This window comes from Canis lupus, chromosome 1, assembly GCF_011100685.1.
Source record: "Canis lupus familiaris isolate Mischka breed German Shepherd chromosome 1, alternate assembly UU_Cfam_GSD_1.0, whole genome shotgun sequence".
NCBI classification, from domain to species: Eukaryota; Metazoa; Chordata; class Mammalia; order Carnivora; family Canidae; genus Canis; species Canis lupus.
Window position 1 is genome coordinate 97,279,784 of NC_049222.1, and position 7,087 is coordinate 97,286,870.

Below are 7,087 nucleotides of genomic sequence, written 5' to 3' on the forward strand. Positions count from 1 at the left end.
GGTATTTTCTGGAAGGGTGTTTATTGATGTGGGAAAATATATTCCATATATTAGGGTGAAAAACCATGACAACATGACAAAGCATTATATAATAAAAATTACAAATATGTCACACAATGTGCCCATGTTTATAAGACACCAACTTTACTATTTACTATTTACTTTACTATTTAATTGTTTCTGCGTAGTCAGATTTTGACTTACTATTTTTTCATGTTTCAGGTGTTTCATCATAAATACGTATTGCTTCTATAACCAAAACAATAATAACTGCCATGTGGTACAAGAGGTAGAGACATAGTTAAGTTGGTAGAAAGAAGACCTCATCCTGAGTTGGGCCTTGGAGGCACAATACTGGACAATTCCTGGAAGTGCCAGCAGGCATACCTCATACCTACCTTGTTCCAAGTCCAACTCCCAAACTTAGCCTTTCTCAATCCTTCCCCTTCGAGCGATTATCCTTCCACCTCATTCTCTCTACTGTCTCTCCTCCAACACAACAAAATCCTCAAAGCTGACATCCTAAAATGTCCCTGGGCTCCGTCCCCTCCTCTCCTGACCTCCACGCCCCAACCCAAGTCCAACCGCATACCATTCCTCTGTCCCAGGGCCACATCCGGGCTTCAGATCCGCTCTCTCCACCACTCTGTGGTCTTCTTCACCCCTGAACGACCCCACACCCCACACTGATGCCAGTACCAATGGCAGTTCTCTCCTGAACACCGTCCTCCAGCTCAGGCCTCCTAGATGTGCCAACTGCTGCAGAATTAAACTCCAGATTTCCACCCACCAAGTCTGTGATCTCCCTGGCTTTCTCCATCTCAGGAAATAATAGCATTGTTCGATTCGCTCATCCCTGAGCCCTGGAGGCATCAGTTCATGTATGGGTGGAAAGTCTCCTCATCTCAACCCCAGCTCTAGGATATGCCCCACACCCATCATTTCTATTCCACCTGTATCACTACCGCCAGAGCTCCAGCCAACATCATCTCCTGTCTATGATGCCCCAACATGCTCCCGACTGGTCTCCCCAGTTCCATTCACCTCCATGCACTCTGCATCTGCACAGAACCCTGAGAAACCTTCAAAGAAAAGTAGCACAAAAATGTCACATCCTCCCCATGGAAAGAAAGGAAAAGCTGGCAGGGGCGCAGGGGGAAGGGTCTTCCTCTGGCACAGCTTTTTCTGCCACTTCTTAGATTCTACCTCTTGCTCCCCTTTTCGCTCCCTGGGGCCCCAGTGCAACGATCCCTTTCTATTCCTCGGACAGACCAAGGCTGATCCCGACCTAGGGTCAGGGGCTTGGGCTGGCTTCATCCATCACCAGAAGTGTTTCCCCCTTCCTTTTTGTAATGACCTGTCCCTCCTCACCTTGAAAAGCTCAGAGTGTAAATGAGTCTCTAGAAGAGGTTTTTCTGGCTCCCTTGGGAGACAGGTAACCCACCCCGAGCTGGGCATCCCCCTGAAACACATCATCTACTCATGTTTCCTCCTGTTCTCACAGCGCTGCCTGAATCCACCACCTTCACCCGTGTCCCCCCATCACTGGAAAGTAAACCTCATTTTCTGTTTCTCTCTCTGTGTTCCCCAGGCTCCAACACGGGGCCTGTGATGATTAAACTTTGGTCGAACGGGTTAAATGAATGAATCTCCAGGACTTTCTTATGGTTTTTACATTAGTGTGTCTCACTAACCCTAATGCTCACCCTCGTCTCTGTGAGACGAAGCCCCCACCATGGTCTTAGATTTCCTAGTTCCAACCTAGAGCAGCTACAGAGAGGTGGGCCACCTTGCCCACTTGCTAGACACCAACCGGCCGCCGCTGTGGGAGTGAGAGATGTGAAAACATGACAGGCCCTGGTGACCGCGTGCTCAGGTGTCGTGGGCCCTTAGCCCTGGAGAGCCCAGGCGCCCAGCATCCAAGGACACCTGGTGCCAGTGGTGTGCACTGGGGAAGCGATCAGCTGCCTTGGGGTAGATCGGGGAACAGAGGGAACACTTTGCTTTCTCTGGGCCCTTCTGTCCTGACTTGGGAGAGAAGCTCCCCTCCAGAGAAGAAAAATTCAAAGGCATTCCAGAAGGAGAGGAAGGCATAGGTTGATGGGAGTGGAGTCTATGGGATCTGTTGTCACAACTGCACATCACTCTACAATCATCTAAAAATAAACTATTAAAGAAATGAGCATGTGAGCATGCAATGACATCACTTCAAACGTATGTGGCCTTTGAGTTAAACGAATATAAACCGCTCCTGGTCAGAGGCATGCAAGCTGCAACAGCAGTGAGATGTCACTCTCAATCTGCGTGTACCTCAGGCGGGCAGAAGCTGGGGAGCTAGCACACAGTGAAAGATCTGGGGACACGGGGGCCGTCACACTCATGTGCGAGGCCCACACGTGTGTTTGCACAAGATGCCTAAAGCAACCAGGCGCTGCTTGGGAAAGCTGAGTGTGCTAATCCCCAAGAAGCCAGAAATTTGACTTCTGGGAGTAAATGTGTGTCACCAGCAAGTCCACACAGGGATGGATGTGCTGAAGGCTTTTTGTCTGTGACCTGTGCACCGTGCCACGTGGATGGACAGTTAGGAGCAGCAAGCTTTGTGTGCAGAGCAGCAGAGGAGGGGACTTGCCCGGACTCCGGTTGCCTGCAGAGAAAGAGAACAAAGGTCTTCGCCTGCATTCCACCTGGGCTAGACACAGAAGGACACACAGTAACATGGAACTGGGCCACCTAAGCCATTGAGGTGCATGGCATACAAGAACCTCTAGGAGATGGGGTTGACATGGGAGTTGGGGCTTTAGGAAGAAATGGGGTGAAAAAATAAAAGCAGAAGAAGCCTCTGCATAATTGCTGCAAGAGGAAGACAGAGCCTTAAACTGCAAATAAGGGGGAAAGAGCACAAGGCCGCTCTGTGGAGCTGGGCTGTGGGAGGACACAGGGCAGACATTTCCTCAGAGGGGGCATCTGGGCAGAGCCATGGTGGGAGGGTCAGTGGGCAGGGACCTGCTGCAGGGACCACTACCACTCAGTAATAGTAGAAAAACAGAAGGAACAGGGACTCTGGTGAGTGCAAACAACCCAAGAGCTGGTAAGGGGCTCAGGGCCTGCTGCTACCTCGATTTCCCGTCAGATCTCAAGCCCCTCTCCCCATCAGCCAGAAGGGAGACCAACTTCTGCTCCACCTGCACCTGCTTCTTCCTTTGGGAGCTTCAGGTGGGTCCTCAGGGCTTCCATCAGGCAGAGAGGGGCCCAGCTCAGCCTGGCTCCCCCTGTGCTCCCAGCTCTGCCTCTGGGCTCCCTCCTCCTGCTGCTGCTGCAGCTCTGGGCTCAAAGGGCCTCCTCCACGTGGCCGGGATCAGGGGCTCCGGGCCTGGGGCACAGGCAAGCTGGGAACCTGTAGGACTGTAGGAGCCACCTGGCCTGCCTCCTGTCGCTGGGACTGCTCCCTTCCTGCAGAAGAGGCAGCCCTGGAGCCGAGGCTGGGCATGGGAGGCCCTGCCAAGCCAAGCTGCCTGGTAACACGACGTTGTTTCCCGGGAAAAATGCAACCATTGTTTCCACACAAAACCCTCCTCTGTCCCTGGCCAGGCCTGTCTGTAGAAAGTTATTTCTGCAGAAGCCTGAAGGAAAAGCCTGAAAAAAAAAAAAAAAAAAAAGTGCTCTGGCTTCGGTCTCCCGTGCACATTTCTTAGCCAAGTAGTGTGAGGCATGCTTAGCATCACGGCCAAAGGGAGGGACAGCGGGACACGGCGTGCACAGCCGGCCCCTGGCCTCCTGGCCCTCCTGGGCTCCAGGACTCAGGCCTGATTTGCTACAGGTTTGTTCAAAGCCCTGGCAGCCCACTGACTCCTGAGTTTACTTTTCCCCAAGAAGAAGATCATTATCAAAATGTTGGGTGAGCGGGTCCTGGGCATGCCGTCCACAACCTCAGTCCTCCTGCAAAGATCACGGTGACCCTCAAAACCCCATGCAACCCCTGGTCCCCAGCCCTCCCTCGAGCTGATGGAACAGAGCTCGGCCTCAACCCAGCCTCCCAAAGCCATGCCCGCCTCCCTCCTGGCCAGCCTGGCTGCAAACCTCCACAGCACCCCCTTTGCCTTGCAGGCCAGGGCAGAGCAGAGCTCTGTGAGCCATCCCTGCTGAAACACCCTGGCCACGCTGGCGAGCCAAATACATGACACTCTGGTTGGGTTCCACTCTTAATTCTTACTGAAAATGCTATATTTTAGGTCAGGAAAAACGACATTTCAATTTGGAAGGGGCTAGTCTGACTGTTTTTAAAGGGCCAAGGCAACTGCCCGCCACCCCCTTCCCTCACAACCACCCAGGCCTCTCCCCACTGAGGGGGTCAAGCCTAGAAGAGACCTCGGGGGTCGTGGGCGGCACTCCCTAGGACCCCTGACACGTGCCACGTTCACTGCTCCAGGGCTCCAGGGGCCAGGCACCCACAGCCCCGGATGCCCCAGGCTGAGGGACAGACCCTGAAGCCTCTCGGCCTCCGGGACATCGGATGTGTGACAGTTGTGCTGGGCTTAGGCCATTGGGAGGTGCCACACTGCAGCCAATGCCCTGTGGCCCCAGGGGCAGACCCCCCAAGGGGCTCCCAGGCATTGAAACAGGGCCTTTGGGTGCTCTGGACTCTCAGCTTATAAAACAGCTTCTATGTCTGGACTGTGCGAGTCCCCTCCTATCAGAGCCTCACAGGCCCAGCCAGCCTGGGGACTCCAGCCCGGGACCTTGTTTTCTGAAAAGGTTGCTATATTCCCCGCAGAACCCACTCGTATTTTGTTACTTGCAGCAGTTGGAGATGAAATTTGAAAGTTACAAAAAAAAACAAAACAAAACAAACCCAAGAGCCTGTAAGTTTGATTCTCAAACTTCATAACTGCTGGAAGCACCGAGATTATTTATTCTTGGGCAGCCCTGCGGCTCTCAGGACCGCCTGGGCGGGAAGCCCGCACAGCCCAGAGCCCCGTGGCCGGCTGTTTGCTTTTCTAATGACTCTGGAGCTGGGGCCCTCGGCTTCTCTGACGCCAGGCCCCGGCTCTAGTGTTTCTGCCGCGGACGTCTGCCGCCAGAGGCCGGGGCCTTCCTGGGGACAGGCACTGCTGGGGGGCACGTCGGTGCCCCCTGCAACTGCTTTTTCCACCTTGTGGAGGCTGGGAAGGGCTCTCAGCCCCAGTTCCACACACGCTGTCTCTCTCTCTCCATCTAGATCGGTACCTTCCCCAAGGAGCTAGAAGCCAGCCCCTAGGGCCGCTGCCCATGTGGGGGTTCTGCAGGAGAAAGAAGGAAGGATTGTGGATGCCTCCCCAGCACTTGTAGGGTCAGCTGGGGGAGGAGGCTCATCCCTTCCTCTGCCCTGTTTGGAGTCTCCCGTGCTTGGGACAGGGCAGGTCTCCTAGCTTGCTTGGTGGCCCTAACAGAGGGGGTGCCTAAAGCACCCAGATCTAATCTCTCCCAGGCCAGGAGGGGGGCAGCCCAAAGTCCAGGCGTGCAGCCTGAGGTCCAGGCATGGGCAGGATTGGTTTCCCCCAAGGCCTCTCTCCTGCTGTGTAGACACTGACCTTCCCACGTCCTCACGTGGTCCTCCCTCTGTGTATCTGTGCCCTGATCTCCTGTACTTATACAGACTCCAGTCGTGTTGGTTGAGGACCCACCCTGGTGACTTCACGTACCTTAATCACTTCCTTAAGAGCCATGTCACATTCCAATGTGCGGGGGGTCAGGGGCTCCACATGCGGACATGGAGACATGACCCCTCAGCCCATAACAGAGGGTGTCTTCCAGCAACACCCACTGCCGTCCTGACCTCTCCTTTGTGGTGACAAGAAGTCGAGGGCTGGGGGCGGATGCTCTAAAACCAGCAGCAAGGATGGAGATGTGCCACAAAGACGTTAGAAATATAAACTTGGTAGAACTTGATGGTAGAAAGTCTTTCCCATCTTGTTCACTAGAGCAGGTTCCACGAACCACGGCCTGAGCCAAATCCCAATGACAGGCTGGCCTCCCGTCTTTCAGAGGAAGCAGTCCTGGGGCATGGCCACCTCTGGCGTGCATGTCGTGTCTGTGGCAGCTTTTGTGGAGCTGAGCGGCTGGAACCACATGGACTCCAAAGCCTAAAATGTCTGTAGGAAATGCGCACCAGCCCTCGACTGAAGGCCCACCCGTGTGGCAAGGACATTTGTCATCTACTCACAGCTGGATGCTCAGCACTCACAGCTTTGCGTGGCTCACAGTAGGGGCTCCAGTGGTATGTTGTAGGGGAACAGGTGAGCCTGTAAGTGGACCTGCAGGTGTGGTGAGGTCAAGCCCAAGAAACTCCCTGAATTATTCAATGATCATTTTTTTTAATTTAAAAAAATTTTAATGAATTTTTAATTCATTTTTTTAAATGATCATTGGATCATTTTACTTATTCATGAGAGACATGGAGAGAGAGGCAGAGACACAGGCAGAGGGAGAAGCAGGCTCCCTGCAGGGAGCCCGATGCGAGACTCGATCCCAGGACCCCAGGATCATGACCTGAGCTGGACGCACCCCTGAGCCACCCAGGTGCCCTGATCCAATGAAAGTCTTCTGCCCTGGAGGTGGCTCCCACATGCATCAGGCTGTCATCCTGTGCCAGGAAGACCACAGCCAGCACAAGCCACCCTTTCTGTTAGAGACAGCTTCCCCCAAATGCCCAAGGTGACCTTCGGGGGCCTCTTCCTATAGGATCTGTTGCTGGGACTCCTGGTCCCACTAAGGATGGAAGACCTGGTACCCTCTGGACCGTGAACACACTAACTCCTTCCCTGCCTCTGAAACACAGTCATGTGGACTATAGTTGATATATTCTTAGACACTGTTTCAAACCCAAATCAGAGTGTCATCGGCCAGACTGAACACTAGCAACAAAGGGCCTGACTGAACTTCCTTCTATCGAGACTTGAAATCCCCTTCATTCTCTCTAAAACCCCTGTCTCTCATTGTCCTTAGGACCTGTCACTACCCCCAAAGAAACCCAGGGCCTGGGAGACACAGTGCTCCTCCCCCGCTGCACCGCGGCTATGTTAGGTCTGAGTGGTCTCCAGTGGGCTCAGAG